Below are 10908 nucleotides of genomic sequence, written 5' to 3'. Positions count from 1 at the left end.
TTTTTTTTTTTTTTTCAATAAAGCAATATTTCACTGAAGTGAGCTTTTTGTGAATTTGTGTAATTATAACAAATGTGATCGATTCGGTTCTCCAAGGCTCCAGTCAGCCATGGCAGGCTGGAGCAATGGAGCACCGATAACACTGATCAGTGCATGTAATAGTTACCTATGGGGAATAAAAAAAAAATCTTAATAAATGTGATTTAACCCCTTCCATAATAAAAGTTTGAATCACGCCCCCTTGACTTGTAAAAGGATACGTGGTAAATACATGAACGAGAAAGAAGGGAGAAAATATATAAATATACATATAAATACTCATATGGATATAACTACATAAATATATATGAAAGTATATGTACAAACATATGATGTATATAACAAATACATATTGAAAGACAGTATTCCGTTCAAGACTGTATAGAGTATTAAAAGATATGCAGGGGATCTTTTATATATAAGCAGTATCCAATTATTAATAGTGTAATATAGTATCCAATCTCTGATTTAAATCCCTTGGCATGCGACTTCCTAATTTATAGGATCCATTCCAGTGATTTTTGCTTCATATTTCCTCCTCTGACTGGGGTTATGATCCTTTCTAAACCCTGTAGCATAAGAGATGTAGGACTGCCTGCTTGTCTTTCGGCGCAATGCTGAGAAACCATTGAAGTGTGGCGTGAGTTGAAATGCAGTATGTCTGATAGATGTTTTCTCACAAACTTTTAATGGATTTGATGTGCATCTGACATACTGCACTTCACACTCACGACACGTGAAAACATAAACGACATTGGAAGTGTTACAATTTATGATTCGTGTAATTTTGTGAACACTCCCATTGGAAGAAGATTTCACAGAAGAGGAATTACACATGACATTGCAGCATATGCATTTTGTGTGTCCACATTTGAATGACCCCTAATATTTCAACCAAGTTGGTTTATTTTTATATTTGTATGCTTGTTCCGAAAAAAAGACCGTGAAATTTTCTGGCCAATTGTCGGGGCTTTCCTAGATATGCACTTATATCCATGTGTAACTACATTCTTGAATGCTGAGTCACTCCTAATCAGTGGCATATATTTACGCAATATGCCGCAAATGTCTCAGAACTCATGACTATATTGAGTGGAAATGATAATGCGTGTTGATTTGGACCATTTATGAAAGGGGAATTTTTTGTAGAACTGATTAATGTTTTGCGTTTTTTTTTTTTTGCGGGATGCGATTTCTTTGACTCTATCAATAACCCATCCCCGTAAACGCTGTCCAATCTGATCTGCTTCTCTTACAAAATCAGAGTCCGCAAGAAAATTTCTGTGGGCCCGGATCATTTCTCCTATTGGTAAGTTCTTTGTTGCGTGTGTGGGGTGACATGAAGAAGCATGGAGGATCGAATTCACGGCCATTATTTTTCTGTGTGTGGACTTAATGACCTGTTTATTTTCAGAGTCGCCCCGTAAATATAGGCCTCCTCCACCCCTGCAGCCTTAATGTCCATCTCCCAAATGGTGCCATGACCAATTCTTTGCCTTACTCACATTAAAATCCCACTGGAATTCCTTGTTTCAATAACGTAAAAGGGTTCAACACTTTATAAAAATCAACTCTTTTGGTGGGAGGAAAAGGGAGATTGTGTATGTTTTTTATAAAAAAAATTATTTAGGTACTATATATTTTTTACTTTATTTAACTTTTTTTTTTATTTTTATTTTTTTTTAGTTTTTGTACTGTCCCTCTAAGGGACTTGACACTCATAATACATTGATCTGTACTGCAATGCATTATGCCTATGAGTGTAACACTGTTAGCTCACAGTATTTCACGGACATGCATGGCAGATCAGACTCTGTCTCGGGCAGAGCCTGATCGGCTACCAAAGCCAGGTAACATAAGCACAACCAATTTCCTACTACCCTGGCAATTTCTCTCCAAAGCTATGACTACACATCACCAAATGACCCTCGGCACAATATGCAAAGGACAATGAGATAGAGGGCTATGGGGGCTTTACTGGATTACACATTTCGTTCACAGTGATTAAAAGTCACGGTGCGCAAATATAGGCCTCCTTCAGCCGTCCTGTCCATCTCTCAATTGGTGCCATTACCAATTATTTGCCTTTCTCATTTGAAGTGGCAATAAACCAGAAAGTTCCAAAAGCCTAGAATCACATAATCTGGCAATCCTGATACAATAAGTTTCATACCAAATTGTATGATATATGTCCTTATATATTGGTATAAGGAATTGACATCTGGCGACTACTTTTCCTTATTTAAAATCCCACTGGAATTCCTTGTTTCAAGAACTTAAAAGGGTTCAACACTTTAAAAAAACCTCTTGGTGGGAGATAAAGGTATGTTTATAAACTTTTTTTATTTTTATGTTTTTTTATTTATTATTTACTATATATTTTTGTTCATTTTAATTTTTTTAAAGTCTTTTTTACTGTCCCACTAGGGGACTTGACATTCATAATACATTGCAGTGCAGATCTGTACTGCAATGCATTTAGGGCCCAGTGATTCAAAAGTCATGGTGCGCAAATATAGGCCTCCTTTACCCTTGCAGCCTTCCTGTCCATCTCCCAATTGGTGCCATGACCAATTCTTTGCCTTACTCTTTTTAAGTGGCAATAAAGTGGAAAGTTCCCATAGCCTAGAATCTCATAATCTGGCAATCCTGATACAATAAGTCTCATACCAAATTGTATGATATATGTCATTATACATTAGTATAAGGAATTGACATCTGGCGACTACTTTTCCTTAGTTAAAATTAGGGATGTCCCGATACCATATATTTAAGACCGAGTACAAGTACCGATACTTTAATTCTAGTACTCGCCGATACCAAGTACGAGTACTTATATTTTAACCCCTTAAGGACGCAGGACGTAAATGTACTTAACGCACCAGGACGTACATTTACGTCCTGTGCATAACCGCGGGCATCGGAGCGATGCCCGTGTCATGCGCGGCTGATCCCGGCTGCTGATCGCAGCCAGGGACCCGCCGGCAATGGCCGACGCCCGCGATCTCGCGGGCGTCCGCCATTAACCCCTCAGGTGCCGGGATCAATACAGATCCCGGCATCTGCGGCAGTGCGCGATTTAAATGAACGATCGGATCGCCCGCAGCGCTGCTGCGGGGATCCGATCATTCATAACGCCGCACGGAGGTCCCCTCTCCTTCCTCCGTGCGGCTCCCGGCATCTCCTGCTCTGGTCTGTGATCGAGCAGACCAGAGCAGAAGATGACCGATAATACTGATCTGTTCTATGTCCTATACATAGAACAGATCAGTATTAGCAATCATGGTATTGCTATGAATAGTCCCCTATGGGGACTATTCAAGTGTAAAAAAATGTAAAAGTAAAAAAAAAGTGAAAAATCCCCTCCCCAATAAAAAAGTTAAACGTCCGTTTTTTCCTATTTTACCCCCAAAAAGCGTAAAAAACATTTTTATAGACATATTTGGTATCGCCGCGTGCATAAATGTCCGAACTATTAAAATAAAATGTTAATGATCCCATACGGTGAACGTCGTGAACGAGAAAAAAAACAAAAAAAAGTCCAAAATTCCTACTTTTTTAATACATTTTATTTAAAAAAAATTATAAAAAATGTATTAAGTTTTTTATATGCAAATGTGGTATCAAAAAAAAGTACAGATCATGGCGCAAAAAATGAGCCCCCATACCGCCGCTTATACGGAAAAATAAAAAAGTTAGAGGTCATCAAAATAAAGGGATTATAAACGTACTAATTTGGTTAAAAAGTTTGTGATTTTTTTTAAGCGCAACAATAATATAAAAGTATATAATAATGGGTATCATTTTAATCGTATTGACTCTCAGAATAAAGAACACACGTCATTTTTACCATAAATTGTACGGCGTGAAAACGAAACCTTCCAAAATTAGCAAAATTGCATTTTTCGTTTTAATTTCCCCACAAAAATAGTGTTTTTTGGTTGCGCCATACGACAACTGGTCGCGCAAAAAACAAGCCCTCATACTAGTCTGTGGATGAAAATATAAAAGAGTTATGATTTTTAGAAGGCGAGGAGGAAAAATTTTAACGTAAAAATTAAATTGTCTGAGTCCTTAAGGCCAAAATGGGCTGAGTCCTTAAGGGGTTAAAGGGGAATCTGACACCAGGGTGACCCGGTTTCTGGCACTGTTTACCATATGATATGTGGGTCCTTGTTGTGTACAATGGAGGAGGCTGCTGTAGTATGAGCCAAGATTTCTCTCTTTTCCATTAAAAAGAACATGGAATTTGCATTATCGGTGAGACCGATGACCACATGGTGAGTAGCCGTGGAAACTCTTTTGGTGGGAGGAAAAGGGAGACTGTGTATGCTTATTAATTAATTTATTTGTATATTTTTATTTATTATTTACTATATATACTATATTATTTACAATATTTTTTTGTATATATATACTTTTTTTAAGTCTTTTTTACTGTCCCACTAGGGGACTTGACATTCATAATACATTGCAGTACAGATCTGTACTGCAATGCATTTAAGGCACAGTGATTCAAAAGTCATGGAGGGGCATTTACTAAGGGGTTTAGTCATTTTTTTTTCTGACTATTTGGCACTAAATTGTCGCAATTGCGCCTACCCTATTTTTCGTGCGACTTTATCTAGCAAGAGCTAGAAAGTCAAAAATATTTTTCCCGCTTGATTTACGCTAGTTTGCATTTTTGACTTGCAGTGGTCAGGTATTTATTAACTGCGACAGTAAAAATTGACAAAATTTACTCCAGCTCCAACATGGAGCAGGAAAAGCTACTGCCGCCCGGGCTCCGACATACTTTCTCCCCGCTACCCTCACTTCGCTACAGGGACACTGCAGTGATTTACATCACCCCCCCCCCCCCCCCCCCCGCCAGCGCCACACAACTCCCATCTGTCTGCTAACTGTTGCAAGACTACAAGTCCCAGCATGCCCATACAGTGAGGACATGCTGGGAGTTGTAGTCTTGTAGCAGTGGGAGCTGAGCGGCGCGGGCGGGAGACAAGGGGGGATGTATATCAGTGTCCCCATAAGTGAGGGTAGCGGGGAGGCAGTATGAGGAGCCCGGGCGGCTGCCCTGACAGCCAAAGGCTTTGGCTGTCAGGGCATGCTGGGTGTTGTAGTTTTGCAACAGCTGGAGGGCCACAGTTTGCAGACCACTAGTTGCAAAACTAAACAGCTGAAGGGGACCGGCGAAGACGTTCACTTACCCTTCCGAGGCTCCAGCGACGATCGGTGACTGAGATCGTCGGGCGGCAATGTCGTGCGGCGCTGGATCCTACGGAAACAGGTAAGTTGCCCAAGCCCTAAAACAGTGTTTCCCAACCTGGGTGCCTCCAGATGTTGCAAGACTACAACTTGAAGCATGCCTGGACAGCCTTTGGCTGTCCAGGCATGCTGGGAGTTGTAGTTTTGCAACTTCTGGAGGCACCCTGGTTGGGAAACACTGGCCTAAAACCGTGTTTCCCAACCAGGGTGCCTCCAGATGTTGCAAAACTACAACACCCAGGTTGGGAAACACTGTGCCCGGCCTCCGCCCCACATTACTGTAAGGGCATGCTTGGAGTTGTAGTCCTGCAGCTGGGGGCAGGGGACAAGCTTGTCACTTGCCCACACATCTCCTGCACTACACAACTACAACTCTCAGCATGTCCTTACTGTAAGGGCATGCTGGCAATTGTAGTCATGCGGGGCGGGAGATGTGTGAGCAGGTGATAATGTACTAACCCATTTCTTTCTTTCTTCTCATTTCAGATCCGTGTATCCTGTGGACTCCTTCGGATTCGGTGGACTACTTCGATGACCAGCATTTTTCTTTGTTTGATTTTAATAAAATTGTTAACGAGGACTTGTGGGGTGTGTTTTTTGTAATAAAATTTTTTTAAAACCTGTTGTGTTTTTTCCTTACTTTACTTGACAGGCTTAGTAGTGGAAGCTGTCTTATAGACGGAGTCCATTACTAAGCTGGGCTTAGCGTTAGCCACAAACTTGGAAGCATTTTCCAGCATGACTGAGTATGATGAGCTTCTGAAAAAAATAAAGGAAAAAATAACAGATGGAGGAATAAATAATGGAGACTAAAAAAACAAAACTTCAAAGGGACACAAAAGACTTTGAACTGAAACAACAATATAACTGGGGTGAATGGGAATCCACCGGAGCTACCCCCAAATCCATCCTCAAAAAGAAATATAAAAAGAAACAAGGTGCACAACAAAAAGTAACATTTAGTTCATCGGAAGTTGATACGGGAGACAGCACGGAATCAGATAACCCATCGACATCCCAGCAAGTGAGTGGTCATAAACAACCCAAAGGTAAAAAGGCCAAGCGCAAAGGAAAATCCGGGGGGGGGGGGGGGGAAACATCCCCGAAGACCCAACTCCCAGACTATGAGTCAAGTCCGGAGATAAATGGGGACTGAGTCCTGACCAAATGACTTTGCTGGCTAGAGGCTTAAATTTCTCACCCACAAATAACTTTGACATATTTGGAACAATGTGTGATATAAACCGGTTTGTTAGAAATCTAACAGTCAAGAGACATTTCTATCAGATAAATGAGGAAAGTGAAAGTAGCATCATACAAAAAGAACAAAATGTGGCAAATGAATTTCGAGAACTAACCTTTGGGGAACAAGTGACATTGTGCAATTTACAGGAACTGGGGAGGGAAACAGATAATGAAAGAGAAAAAGTAAATAAAAATATATGGCATAGAAGTAAAAATCCCTCCTTTTATCCTGCAGGATCCAGGACAGACAGCATGGACAGGTTGCAGGAAGCAATTGAAAATGATCTGGTTGCTATGAGCAACGATATTTCTCACTCACCCAGGAAGGATAATTTGTCCTGGGGAGAGAGAAAAGCACTAAATGAATTGTCATCTTACAACGACATAATAATCAAAATGTCGGACAAAGGTGGGGTGGTTACAATTATGGATAAAAGTGTATATTTAGAACAAATAAAAACAATGCTGTCCGATGAAACTGTCTATGCTGTCTTGGATAGAGATCCAACTGAAACATTTCAGATGGATCTCATAAAATTGTTAGAAGAAGGTTTAGCTCTTAATGTAATTACGCAGAGGGAAAGAGATCATTTGTATGTACAATACCCGGTTATTCCAATTACGTATGCCCTTCCTAATACACAGAAGGGGATAAATCCTCCACCAATGAGACCCATTGTATCTCGTGGAGGCTCATTGCTGGAGCATATATCAATGTGGGTAGATCTATTATTGCAACCCCTGGTACAGCGCGTCCCCGGTTATTTAAAAGACTCAGGAGATATATTAAAGATGTTTGAAACTAAAAGATGGGATCCAGATCATGCCTGGCTATCTTGCTATGTAGTTTCCCTCTATACAAATATACCATGGACGGTAGCCATGAATGCTCTGGATCACCATCTTAGTAATCATAGTGATTATACACATGAGTTAAATGAATTCATAAAAATGTCAGTTTGGTTTTTGATGTCCCCGAACTATTTTGTGTTTGATCGGAAGTTCTATCTACAAAAGAGTGGAGTATCGATGAGAGTATCCCCCTCTTTAGTTAATTTGACTATGTCATACTGGGAGTCCCATGCCATTTTTTCTGATGCTAATCCATATTGCAAAAATATACAGTGGTACGGGAGATTCATAGATGACCTCCTTCTCATCTGGGAGGGGGATGAATCTCTCGTACCACTCTTCATACAACACATTAATCAAAATCCATACAACTTGAAATTTACTCATCACATGGACAAAAACAAGATAACATTTTTGGATCTAGAATTAGTGGGAATAGTTGGAGAAATAATTACAGTAGTAAAACATCGTAAGCCAATTTTAGGCAACACAGTTTTGGCGGCTAACAGTAATCATCCAACTCATACAATAAAAGGGATACCTGTAGGTGAATGAACCCGTCTCAAAAGAAATTGCTCTAGCAGTGAAATTTATAATGCACAATCAGAAAATTTACTAAGTAGACTAAGGGAAAGAGGATATGACAACAAAATACTATACAGAGCTAAGAAAATAGTGTCCAATAAAAATAGAACAGACTTATTACATGGACCCAAAAATTAAAAGAAATTTGATAATAAACCCACTTTGTCCCTGACATATTCCCCTTACTTTAGCAAAATTAAATATATAGTAACACGTCATTTACATATACTTAAACAAGATGACATTACATCCAGAATTTTGCACCAGGGCTGTAAAATTGTCTCAAAAAAAGCACCGACTTTAAAAAATCACCTATCACTGAGTCTTGTGGAAGAACCCCGACCAAACACAAGTGTCTGGCTGTCGCAAAAGGGTTTTTACAGGTGTGGACATAAAGTGTGCCGTACATGCAATTATGTTAAGGTAACAAAGGAGTTTGAAAATGCCGAATGCAGCAGAAAGTATGAAATCAAAAATTATATGAATTGTAATAGTAAAAATTTAGTGTACATAATTGAGTGTGTACACTGCAAATTAAAATATGTAGGGTATACTACCCGCAGTCTAAAAACAAGAGCTCTGGAACATCAGACAAGGTTGCATCAGAAGGAAATTAGAGCACAGAGAAGCCTTCTGGCAGTTCACACTTGGGACGCGTGCCCCAAGTGGAATGAATATACGACGTGAGCTGCTATTCCATTATTGAAATAAATGTTGTTAACACTTATTTATATGTATATATAAAAGTAAAACAAGGATTTAAAAACATGATATTGATTATGTTACAACATCACTGGTTTTGGATACAGTGTTGTTACTTTTTATATTAACCTCCTTTTATTTTGAGTATGTATTAAGAAACAAAGTCTCTACCTAGTCATGAGATCCTGCACGTAAGCGCAAGCAGCCCTAGTAAAGTGCAAAGAATTAATCACCTCTCACCTCACACAAGATGCCCAGGGGTTGCAGGGAGGTGAGGAACCGAATGACCCCACACATCTCCCCTAGACCACCAGGAGGGACACCCAGAAGGGCTACTGCATCCTGACAAATCCTGTGTACAAACAAACAGGTAAAAGTGGCACAGTGACAAAAAATTTTTTTTTTAAATAAGTGAATGAGTGCAGATATACTGCCCGGTCATCTGGCCGGATCTATAAAAAATTCCCTGATCCTAGCCAGAAGGCCGGGATACCAAGGGTGAGTGCCAAAGGTGAAGAGTGTGTGGTGCAGTGCGTTCAGTCAGTGAGTTATAACACCCAGTCAATGGCTGTCCGGCAATACTGGGAGTTGTTGTTTTGCAATAGCTGGAGGCTCCGTTTTGGAAACAGGGCCATACCAGTCATTTTTCATTTTTATTTGGGGGATAACTGTGTAGAGGTATATGTAGTGTTTTACGTTTTATTTTGTGTAGGTGCAGTGTAGTGTAGTGTTTTTAGGGTACATTCACATAAGCGGAGGTTTACAGCAAGTTTCCCGCTGGGAGTTTGAGCTGCAGCGGAAAATTTGCTGCATCTCAAACTTGCAGCGAGAAACTCACTGTAAACCTCTGCCTGTGTGAATGTACCCTGTACATTCACATGGGGGGGGGGGGGGGGGGGGGAAACCTCCAGCTGTTGCTAAACTACAACTCCCAGCATGCCCTTTGGTTGTCGTGCATGCTGGGGGTTGTAGGTATGCAACAGCTGGAGACGGGGACTGGAAATACTCAGGGCGTACAGTCCTTAAGGATCAGGGATGTAGAGCGTATGTATACGCCCTGCATCCCCAAGAGGTTAAAATAATCCCACTGAATATGAAGAATATGCCTGTTAAAAATGTATTTAGTGTCAAAAGGATAACATTTAATGACAGCAAATAATAAAAAAAATTATGCCAAAATCAGCATAAAATACAAGATATAAACAGAAGAACTCAACAGTAGTAACAAACATGCTACTTCTGGCTCCTGCGGTGTCCTGCGCTGTTGCTGTGCGCTACACAATGACGAGTGATGTCCTCAACGCCACGTCACTGTCAGTGGCCCGGCGCACAGTGACAGCTCAGGACGCCGCCGGAGCCAGAAGTAGCGCGGACCCCGGGAACAGATAATTATAAAGCCGGGGATGGGGGAGGCAATGGGGCAGTGGCGGTCTCTGGCCAGAGGATGGGCAGGGGGAGGCAATCGGGCAGCGGCGGTGGTTGGACTCAGGATCCCAGGACAGGCAGGGGGAGAGAAGCAGGTGGCGGCAGTGGTCTCTGGCTCCGCAAAAGCCGCTGCAGTTCATTGATTTAAAGCGCCTGCTTTAAATCATTGATCTGCAGCGGGCTTCTGCGGGGCCGGAAACAGTTTATCAGGCAATACCTGCACACACACACGCACCCTCATTTTACCAAAGATATTTGTGGGGGGGGGGAATTAAAATGCAAGGAATATCGGTATAAGTTATCGGCTATCGGCCTGAAAGTTCACAGGTTATCGGTATTGTCTCAAAAAAATAAATATCGGTCGATCCCTAAAAGTCAGGTACTGAAAGGCCCCCCACTCTCTTGTGGTAGTACATGATTGCTCTGGGTATTGGTGGGGTAAGACCCCGCCAGATGAACCGATACACATCATCTTGTAGTTTGCGGATATCCACCATTCATATCGGAATGGGGATCGACCGAAACCAATACAAAATTCTAGGTAGAGTCACCATCTTGACCGTATCAACACGGCCCAGCCGGGAGATATAAGGTAAGTTCCATCTGGCGAGGTCCTCCCTGATCGATTTATAGAGAGGAGAATACTTCAATTTATAAAGATCTGCCAGAGATGAAGAAAGAGACACCCAGATGCTAAAGATTTATTTAATATGTTAAATGGTTCAGACTCCACATCAAATTTGGCTTCCCATTATAGTCTATGGGCATTCCATTTTTTCATTCTGCAGAAAACAG

The sequence above is a fragment of the Hyla sarda genome, chromosome 2, assembly GCF_029499605.1.
Source record: "Hyla sarda isolate aHylSar1 chromosome 2, aHylSar1.hap1, whole genome shotgun sequence".
Lineage (NCBI taxonomy): Eukaryota > Metazoa > Chordata > Amphibia > Anura > Hylidae > Hyla > Hyla sarda.
Note: the sequence above shows the minus strand (reverse complement) of the source record.